We start from the raw sequence: 11,100 nt of genomic DNA, 5'->3' as shown, positions 1-11,100 counted from the left end.
TAATAGCTCTCCAAGCAAGGGTGAAGAAACTTGGGATAAGTTAAAAGCACTGTTTTTGGAGGAGTTGAGGAAAATGGCTGAGCATTGTGGGATCACTGTAAGTGGCAAGGCTGGGAAGTCTGAATTCCTAAGTCTAGTGGCCAAACATTTTTCCCTTGAATCTGAGGAAGTAGAAATAGGGATAGAAGCAAACTCCAACAGGGTATTGTTAGCAAAGATACAATTGGAACAGAGGAAACTTGAATTTGAGGAATGTGAGAGGGAGAAAGACAGAGCCTTTCAGAAAGAACGTGAAGAATATGAAAGGCAGGAGAGGGAGAGAGAAAGAAGATTCCAGAAGGAATGTGAAGAAAGAGAGCTGAAGCGGCTTGAGTTAATTAGGGGTAGGGGTGGGGGAAACAGGGTAACCCTAATGAAAGCATGGCCAATATGGAGGAGCATAATTCAGGGCTGGGTACAAAATTGTTAAAACTAGTTCAACGAATTCCAAAATTCAATGAGGAAGATGTGGAGGACTTTTTGTTTCTTTTGAGAAACTGACAAGGCAGCTAAAATGGCCAGCTGAGATCTGGCCTCTTTTACTGCAAAGCAAACTAACTGGAAAAGCCCATGAGGTTTATTTCCTGTTGCCAGATGAGAGTTCATCAAATTATGAACTGACCAAAAATGCTATACCCAGGGCATATGAATTAGTACCCGAAGCCTATCGCCAAAAGTTTAAAACCCTCAAGAAGCAAGCTAATCAAACTTATCTGGAGTTTGAAAGAAGTAAGCAACTGGCTTTTGACCAGTGGCTGAGGGCTCTTAAAGTGCAGCTCAGCTATGAAAATCTCAGGGAAGTAATTCTGTTAGAGGAATTTAAAAACTCTCTCCCACTCTCCATAAAGACCCATGTAGAGGAGCAGCGGGTCCATAGAGCCCGGCAAGTGGCCGTTCTGGCCGATGAGTTTGCTTTAATTTTAAAGTCAGTTTCCCGGGGAGAACCTTTCCTCGTCACCCCTACAGATCCAAAAAGGACAAAGGATGGAAAGATGATAGAAGCCTAAGCAGTCCTGGGAGAGAAAGGAAAACAGGAGACACAGGGGGCCCTCCTATAGCCAAAAAGGAATGTGCTGGGAGCAAGAGTGAGACCCGGAGACCTTTGTGCTTCCATTGTAATAAACCAGGGCATTTAAAAGCTGACTGCTGGAAACTAAAGGGAAAACCGATAAGGTTGATCAGGGCACACCCACTCAGTGAAGAAGTGAATCTGATGGAAAGCACAGCAGAACAAGCTGTGGCTTTAGCTGCAATAAAAGTGAGACCCAGGAAGCTTACAGCAAGTGCAGGAAAATTTCATTGGATTCCTGAGGGTTATCAAGGTTTTGTGTCTGAAGGGAAAGTAACCCCATACCCCTCGAATGGGGCAGGCAAGCCCATAGTAATTCTCAGGGACACAGGGGCCACTAGATCCCTTTTAATGGGAAAAGGCCTGACCTTTCCCCCAGAGATTGCAGTGAACACCAGAATGGTGGTTAATGATATTGGAGGGCAATGTATGTCTGTACCTGTACACCGGGTGCACCTGGAGTGCGACCTAGTTTCGGGACCGGTGACCATAGGGATTGTCCCTAGTTTGCCTGTGGATGGGGTTGGCCTGCTCCTAGGTAATGATCTGGTGGGGGTGAAGGTGGTAGCACCCCTCCCCCCCCCCCCAGTAGTGAAAGAAAGACCGCAAGAGGTCAGAGAGAGAGGGCAGTGGCGGGAGTTTCTCTGAATGTGTAGTCAATCAGGCCATGATCCTCCCCCAGAGGAGACTGCATTGGCACTGCAGGCAGATGACCATGAGGTTTGCTTGTCCAAGACTTTCTTTGTAAAGTTAGAAGACCCAGGGAATGAATTAAATGGATTTTCCCTAGCTGAGACTCAGCAAGCCGAGCCAGTATTGCAAGAATTAGCACAGGCTGCCCAGTCTGAAAGTGAAGCAGAGGGAGCCCCTGATTGCTACTATTTAAAGAATGGAGTATTAATGAGGAAATGGAGTTCTTCTCACAGACCTGAGAACAAGGAATGGGCAGTAGTTCACCAGTTAGTGTGCCACAGAGGTACTGGAGAGAAATATTAATAATAGCCCACGAGACTACAGTGGCTGTACATGCTGGTATATGAAAGACCAAAACCCGCATAAGACAACGGTTTGACTGGCCAGAACTCCACAAAGATGTGGTGGAGTACTGCAGGAGTTGCCACATGTGCCAGGTTGAGGGGAAACCCCAAACTACAGTGAAACCTGCACCCCTACGTCCTGCACTGGTGTTAGGAAGACCCTCCAGCAGAGGGCTGGTGAACTATAAGGGACCCCTGCCGAGAACAAAAAGGGACAGGCAGGCACAAGGCTGGCAAAAGGTTAGAAAGGGAAGGGGAAAAAGCAACCAAGAGTTCAAGTTAAAGGAAGTCCGGGAGGAACCCTGGATGAAAACCCCTACTGTCCGGTCAGCCAACCCCGAAAAATGTGAAAAGTTAGGCCCCACATCCTCCTATGTCAATGCAGACACTGGAAGCACCCCACCAGAGTTGCTAACAGCATTTACCGGAACCTGTAGAGACAAAGGAAGACCTCCACAGGGCAGAGAAACCGTGAAGGTGATGCCTCACCTAGTTGAAGTGCCACAGGGGAGTGCAGTAGAGTCTGCACAAATACCTGCAGGCAGGAGTGTTCTCTGGGATAAAGGGAGAATAGCAAAGAATCCTCCTCCACAGTCAGAGAAAAAGGGAACCATCAACCCCCTGAAGTCAAAAGCCTTTGCATGACTCAGCAAAACACTGAGAGTTCAGGATTGGCCTGCGCAGTACTGACTCTCTTGGAAAAAAATTCCAATTTAGGGCAAATTAAATCTAACTCTCCGTACCCCCGCCCCCTCACCTCTTGGCAGACCTCAACAGGAACAAAGACCCCAGGCAGTCATGGCAATGGGCAAACTGAAGAAAAACTTCCCCAAAGAACCACATGTTTATTGGGATGCCTAAAAGGGGACAAATAAAGAAGCACTGGCACCAAGAAAAGACAGTCAATTTTTAAAAAGCATTAGGAATTATGAATGAATGGAAATGAATGAGAGAAATGCATTTTTTTCCTGTATCTTATATCTTCTCTCAACCCTTTTAATGAAATGTGCTTTTCTCAAATTGCATTTCATTTCCCTGGATGTGGAGGTGTCATGCAGGCCCCCACCTGCCAAGAATGAGGCATATTAATTTTGCCACATGGACATTAAATTTCCAATTGTTACTGGGAAGAAAAGAAGGCTTGTGACAAGGGGTTACCAGGCCACTGGCTGGAAAGACATTTTTGCATATTAACAGATAACGTTTGGAACAAAGGAACTGTCCCCAGCTCCAACACAATCCACAAACAGACGTGGTCAAACCAGTTAGTCACATGACTAACCTGCTTGGCAGTCTGGGTGTTTTTTCTGAATTGTACAGTTTGAACTGAGAGTCTGCAGAAAGCAGAATGCTCCTGGACTGAAGAAGAGCCCCTGACTGCCTGTCTGCTCCCATCTCTTTCTCACAGAACTCTAAAACTCACTGAAGACACATGAACCCCAAGGGAGAAAAGTCTCCTGCAGTGAACAAGGTTTAAGAAGAATACTAGGCCCCAACAAAAAGCAAGATCTACCTACAATCAAGGACTCTACAGTGAGCTCGAAGCACAGTAATAAAAAAACCCTCTTCAGAGATTGCCTCAAACCTTTCCACTTTATATTTCTTCTGCTCTTTCTGTCCATATCTGCATGTGTGCATCACAAATGCATGCTAGTGTGGGCATGTTGTGTATCTGTAGGCATTAACCAAATTAGAGTTTAAGTTTATATTTAATAACTTTCAACTTTTCTTCTTTAAACCTAAGAAAGCTTGTTTTGTGCTGGCTTCTTTTACTTATAATTGGAAAGCGGTGAACAAGGATTCACCAAGGGGGAGCTAAAAACACGGTGTGTTTAAAATTAAAACCTGTTACAGTAAGACCAGGTGAAGGCTGACAGGGACACCTAGACACCTTTCTCACCTGGTCTTAACAATCCTCAAGGCTGAAATCAGCCTGAGCTGATCCTGTTTTACTTTTAGGAATCAGTGGGGGCCATTTTAATTCTATCACCAAGCCAAGAATGGGTGATCTTGAATTGGATTCCCGTTTTATGCCTCGACCAATGTTTTGGCCCATTGAGTTGGAAAACAAATTGGAGTGGGTGTAAAATGGACAATTGATCCACTAACACCCGTTTTCTCCTGCCAGTAAAAGTTAAAGTTAACCCCAAAGCTTGTTAAAGATATTTCCTTACAAAGCCATTGGGTACCTCCTGTAGAGAATATCCCAAGGTGTCGCAGGAGCGTTAGCAAACATAATTTGACACCGAGCCACATAAGGACGCGTAAGGGCAGATGAACAAAAGCTTGGTCAAAGAGGTCAGTTTTGAGAAGCGTCTTAAAGGAGAAGAGAGAGATCGAGAGACAGAGAGGTTTAGGGAGGGAATTCCAGCTCTTAGGGCTTAGGCAGCTAAAGGCACAGCTGCCAATGTTGGAGGGAAGGGAATTGGGGATGCTCAAGAGGCCAGAATTTGGGAGGGTTGTAGAGCTGGAGGAAGTTACAGAGATAGGGAGGGACAAGGCCATGCAGGAACTTAGAAAAAAAGGATGAGAATTTTAAAACTGAGATGTTGCTGAACTAGCACCCAAAGTGGGTCAGTGAGCACAGGGATGATGGATATACTACAAAAAGTACTACAGTAAACAACTTAACTGTCATCTTGAGGCAAATGCAGTGTCATGCCTGATAGTGTAACCTCTTTATAAAAAGAGAATCTGAATATTCCAATGGCTTCAATGGGAAATGCAAACTAATAGTCATTGAATTATTGACAACACTCGAAGACTTGAAATGTCCTTGAGCTCAAAATACTTCGTGCCACAGCTTTCTTATTAGTTCTTCATCATCAAATATCAAAGGCAAAAGACTCGCGAAAGTGTATATTTCCATCACCCATCCCGCAGTCTCTCTGAACTATGTAGCAGAAGAGTAATTGCCTGCATGTTTATCCTTCTCTATTTTTGCAGACTCCCCAAAGACACATTGTACAGCGAGCTCGCCACTGGTATCAGACCCACCGGCCGTCCATGTCTCCGCTTTAAAGACGTCTGCAAACGCGACATGAAATCCTGTGACATTGATCACAAGTCGTGGGAGTCAGTTGCCAGCGTCCGCCAGAGCTGGCGGGCAGCCATAAAGACGGGGCTAAAGTGTGGTGAGTCGAAGAGACTTAGTAGTTGGCAGGAAAAAAGACAGAGGCGCAAGGGGAGAGCCAACTGTGTAACAGCCCCGACAAACAAATTTCTCTGCAGCACCTGTGGAAGAGCCTGTCACTCTAGAATTGGCCTTTATAGCCACTCCAGGCGCTGCTTCACAAACCACTGACCACATCCATTGTCTCTCGAGATAAGGAGGCCAAAGAAGAAGATTTTTGCAGACTGCTATTAGATGTGTGATTTTAAAACATAAGAAGGCACTAACATTTTGTACAAAAATGCATAAGTAATTCAGTGTGTTCTTGTCAGTTAATTATGGTGCTGCTCAGCTTCTGTGCTTTTGCAATTTATTTGTTTTTAATTAAGTGTTGGGTATCTGCCAAAATCTGGAATTAGAAATTTATTGAGCTACTGAATGAATACAAAGTAGGGAAGTGGAATTATGTTTTGTGCTTGGGGATTGTCTTTAAAATTCTGCACACGGAAAACCATATTCAAAGATTTCATTTTTGCAACTAACTTGGGTTCTGAGATGGTTTATTTGGTAAATGTGATGCATAGGGTTGAATAGAACTAAAGCAAGGTCCCAGATTCCTGTGGTCTGTACTGTTAGGACCAGGTGAGGAGGGGGTCTCAGGCTCCCCCTGTCGCCCTTTCTCTGGTTTAACCGCAACAGGATTTATCATTTTTCCACATTGATTGAACGTACCACCTCAGCGAGCGCATGCTCCTGTTCTTCTAATATAATTGCCAAAGAACCAATCAGACAGGTTTTCTTGAGTTTGAACAAGAAAGATATAAGTTTATTATCCTTGACATTCTAAACCAGTTAAAATTGCTAAAATACGCTAGGCATCCATGCACACATTCACATAAGAGCCACACTCACACAATAGATTACAGAGGGATAATTAGAGTTGGTGGTTGGAGTAGAGTCTGTAATAAATTGAATTTAAAGACTGAATATCAGTCCCAGAGTCCTTAGCTGAAATTATAGTCCTGAAGTCCTCGCTGGGCCATGTGCACGGATCGGGCTTGCTTCTTAGATTCCGAAAGGCAGAAGAGGGGCTTTGGTCCTTGTCCCCTAATTGTTGGCTGTGCTGATCTGTAGGTTTGAGACTTCAGCAGTTGCAACCGAGGCTTCTCTGGATCTTTACTGGAGAGAGAGAGAGAGAGAGAGAGAGAGAAAGCGAACTGCCTCTTTGATGGCTTTCAGTTACACCTCTGCTTTCTCACGGTCAAAGTTTAGCCCCTCCAGAGCTGCACAGCAGTCACATGATATTCCAAAACCTCTTTGTTGAGTTAATGAGGCCCTTCTGGAATATTCTCTGAGATTCAAGGCGCCACACCTCAAGCTGTTCAGACAAAGTTGAAGGGGTTGGCTCTTTCAAAGTCAATGGGTGTCAATTGCTCTTGTCGATCATATTGACAATGCCATTTCAGGTAATTTAATCAGAGCGCACCCTATTGTTCTGGCTAGGTTGAATCAGTCACGTTATCTCCGGTCTACTTGTCGATGATTCATATGTAAATTGCAGTGGCTATCTTGGCTGCCAGGTTACTGTTTCTAAAAGAAGTTATTTGTTAAGAATTTCCAGCAACAGTCTACGGCAAGGTTCCAACCGATAAAATTAATATTTCCCATTTGGCATGTCGGGTTTCCTGACAGTACTAAGTTAGCTGAGCAGGGCCAGAATGGCCACAGGACAACTGCAATCAGCTGCAGTGCTCTGAGACAATTTCCCCACCGTTCCCTGTCTCAACCATCCAGTAAATCCTACTTGAAAGCGCATGGGCTTGGCTTGTCCAGTGAGGAGAAGATCAGGCTTAGCTCAGATGCTCACACAGTCACCTGGTTTACCCATGCTCAATGTGCAGGCTTGGACATAATAAGTAGCCATTTGGGTGAAGTAATGGATAGGGGACTGAGACCCAGTAAGCTGCACCCCAGAATGAACTAGCACCCTTAACAAAGGAAGGCAAAAGGATGAACTGGTACCGGTAAAATATTCAGAGAATGATCCAGCTCAATGAAACAAATTCTTCTCATGCACAGTGAGAAGTTCCTTCTTATTCCACAGTAATATTCCCCTTCTCAATACTCTCTTTAGTTACACATCCACTTATGATATTGTCTCATCCCTCGTTTTGTCATCATCCAATATCTACAACATGCATATCTTGCAGCATGCCTCACTGAATGACACTTAGCAATAGGAACCTTGGCTACCCTTTCCCTCCTTACTCCAAGACCACTTGTAGCAGCACCATGACTGAGATCAGCTACCTGTCTGCAGACTAGGGGTCTAACCTGGGACCTTCCTGTTCTGCATATCTCAGTTACTCCCTGGACAAGTTCATCCAGTCATGGTGAGGGTGAAGGGAGGAGGGGGTGTGGGGTGGATAAAGTCCTAAGGGAGAGATTTATCTTGGGATAATCATTAAAATTAAGATAAAGATAATGTCTTGTAATAACTTTTTTAAAAATTTCTTTGTGGGATGTGGGCATCGCCGGCTAGGCCAGCATTTATTGCCCATCCCTTATTGCCCATCCCCATGCCCTTGAACTGAGTGACTTGCCAGGCCATTTCAGAGGGCATTTAAGAGTCAACCACATTGCTGTGGGGCTGGAGTCACATGTAGGCCAGACCGGGTAAGGACGGCAGATTTCCTTCCCTAAAAGACATTAGTGAACCAGATGGATTTTTATAACAATCGACAATGGTTTCATGGTCACCATTAGACTAGCTTTTAATTCCAGATTGATTAATTGAATTCAAATTTCACCATCTGCCATAGTAGGGTTCGAACCCATGTCCCCAGAGCATTCGCCGATTGTATCATTGTGCCTATGCTCATTTATATACAAGACAGATTACCATGGATGCTCTATCCCTTTTAACACAAAGGTTTTTTGGGGGAGAATCACTATTTTCAATTGTGGCACAATGTAATTAAAAGAAAGAAATTTGTTGGAATATTTAGGTACCTCTCTGAAATGCTAACTTTATAAAGATGCTTACAGATTGATCTGATGTGTAATTGTTACCAGAAATTCACCAATTCTCCTCTCATCTTCAATTAACTAGAAGCAAATATTCAGTATTCAAAAATAATTATGTCTAGCTGGAATGTACCTGGTTTAAGAAAGAATGTGTAGTATGCTGTCTTGGACACATTTATCCACAAACAGTCAACCACAATGTAATCACTCTGCTTGCTTGGTGCAATCAATCAGGGCTGATTAATTTATTCCTGCAGATTTCACTTTAAAATTAGCTTTCTCTTACCCTTGAGAAACCTTGGTCCAATGATGCAGGACACGGTCCTGATAAAGTCAACAGGAAAGAGGACAAGAGAAACTAAGAAGTAATGTGCAGATAACTCTAACCGTGGGTTGTCAAAGTTCATAGATTGCAAGAAGAAGGAAAGAGAGAGAAGTGTTCTACTTATTTCGAGAAAGAAATAGTATGATGGGTCTTGAGGGTTAATTATCCATCGTTATGCTCTTGTTGAGATGGTATGATGGGTCTTGAGGGTTAATTATCCATTCTCATGCTCTTGTTGAGAAGGAATGAGCATCTTTGCATTCTTGATCAAATGCCCTGTGCAGCAGAAGAAAATATCCAAATTTCAGGTACATGCTGAATATTATTTATTTGGAAAATGACATGCAGTCCAAATCCAGATTTCTATTACATGCTACTGGCCAGCAGATCAACCCCTCAGCACAAGGCTCAGAAAATTGCCTATTGATTTCAACATGGTAAAGATGCAGAATGGAACACGCATAGCTCATAAATCCTTTTATGGATCATCTTAACACTCTGTAAGAATATGTCCATTTGCTGCATTCAGATCTTTTAGTTTTTCTCGACTAAGTAAATGGGCAGTTTTTCTCACCTTAGTCCTATGTGAAATGACGGGACTATTAGCGGGTCAGGAACCCGTTGAAATCTTAGTGGGCTTTGCCAATGCTCTTTTATTAAATCATGGCATCAGTAGACTGCCTTCAGGTTCCCTCGCCAATCAGGGAGGGCGAGTGGGATAATGCATCGATTGCGTCAAAGGAAGGATTTCTAATTATAGGACCCGGACATGGATTAGAATGGGTCAACTGAACATGGATTTCTGAGACTGAAGCAACCACAGGAACGGAGAGTAGACTTGGGAAGGCTCTTCTCGGTCTCATTCTTACCTGGCGGTCCTGCTGTCGGATCTGAGGGACTGCAGTGATTTTTCCCAAGGATGGGAGAAAGAGGACAACCTCTTCAACCATGCAGGCATGATGGAAGTGGCCGAGGAGGTCAGCAGCAGAAGTGTGGTCTGGTCCCTGCAACAGGGAAGCAGTGCACCAAGAGGACCCAGGACCTCAGGAGGGCAGGAAAGATGCTTGACATAGCAATTTCTGGTGCCAACCCCACTCTCTGACTTTCCCATCATTCTTCTGCACAGCACTCGTTAGGTCAACACATCTTGCGGATCCACTATTCTTCTCTCTGCAGGCTCCTCACATGCTCCTCTGGACAGCCAACACTCACACTCAACCTAGGCCTCACAGTGACCTCCACAAATGGTATCCTTCCCGACTACCCACACAAGACATTGCTAACAATTATAACTCTCTGCTTTCTCTCCTTGCAGAAGAGAGCGCACAATCTCAGGGAGAAGCAGCAACTGGTGTGGGAGTGGGGGTGAATGCTCCAGTGACAGGCACCTTGACGGCCACCGGCAATGGGTGCCCACCTGGCCCACTGGGAATGATGTCTTGTTCCAGAAGTCTGTAGATGTTAGCAATGAACTGCCATGAAAACCTAAGCCTTCTGAGATACTGCAAGCGATCAAGAAGGCAAGTGGAATATTGGCATTTACTGAAAGAGGAATGGAATATAAAAGTAGCAAAGTTTTACAGGGCTTTGGTGAGACCACATCTGGAGTACTGTGTACACTTTTGGTCTCCTTATTTGGAAAAGGATAACATTTCATTAGAGGCAATTCAGAGAAAGTTCCTGAGCTGAGGAACTTATCTTATGAAGAAAGGTTGAACAGGTTGGGCCTTTACCCATTGTAGTTTAGAAGAATGAGGGATGATCTTATTGAAACATATAAGATTCTGAGGGTACTTGATTGGGTGGATACTGGGAAGATGTTTCCTCTTGTGGGGGAGAGTAGAACAAAGGGGCACAGTTTAAATTCCATTTAACTAGTATATTGCATTTCTATTCTTCCTGCCAAAGTGGACAAGTTCACATTTTCCCACATTACGGGCTGAATTTTATTCGGGCACCGTGCTCCGCGGTAGCATCCTTTAAACTCGGCAAGGTGCCCGCATTCAGCCACCGCTGCAGACCTCCCGTGATATTTCACGTGGGGCCTCATTTAAATCGTGGGGGTGGAGCACCCACCCCCAATGACGTGTAGTGGCAGCGTCCAAGGCAGCGGCATCTGGCACTACCGCGCAGATGCTGGCGCTATTTTTAAAGGGCCTTAAGCCCTTAGAATTACTTCAAATTTTTACATGGGCAGCAGTATGACATTTTTATTAAACAATAAAAAATATTTGGACAGTCCTTCCCTAACCCCCCAATAGTCATTTCAATGCCCGCACATTCCTTTTTCCCTACCCGAACCTTACCTCCTAAACTTATAACATTTGGCCTATAAGCCCCTCCCACCATCCCCACATCCAATAAAAATTGTTTTTTCCGCTCCTCCACTCCTCCCGCCCCACCAGGTTCTCACCTCGGTACTCCGTGCAGAGTTCCGAAAGCCCGCGAAGGCCGAATGGAGGCCATAAAATCGTCGTGGGACGGCAGATAA

Source organism: Heterodontus francisci, chromosome 11, assembly GCF_036365525.1.
Source record: "Heterodontus francisci isolate sHetFra1 chromosome 11, sHetFra1.hap1, whole genome shotgun sequence".
Classification (NCBI taxonomy): Eukaryota; Metazoa; Chordata; class Chondrichthyes; order Heterodontiformes; family Heterodontidae; genus Heterodontus; species Heterodontus francisci.
Note: the sequence above shows the minus strand (reverse complement) of the source record.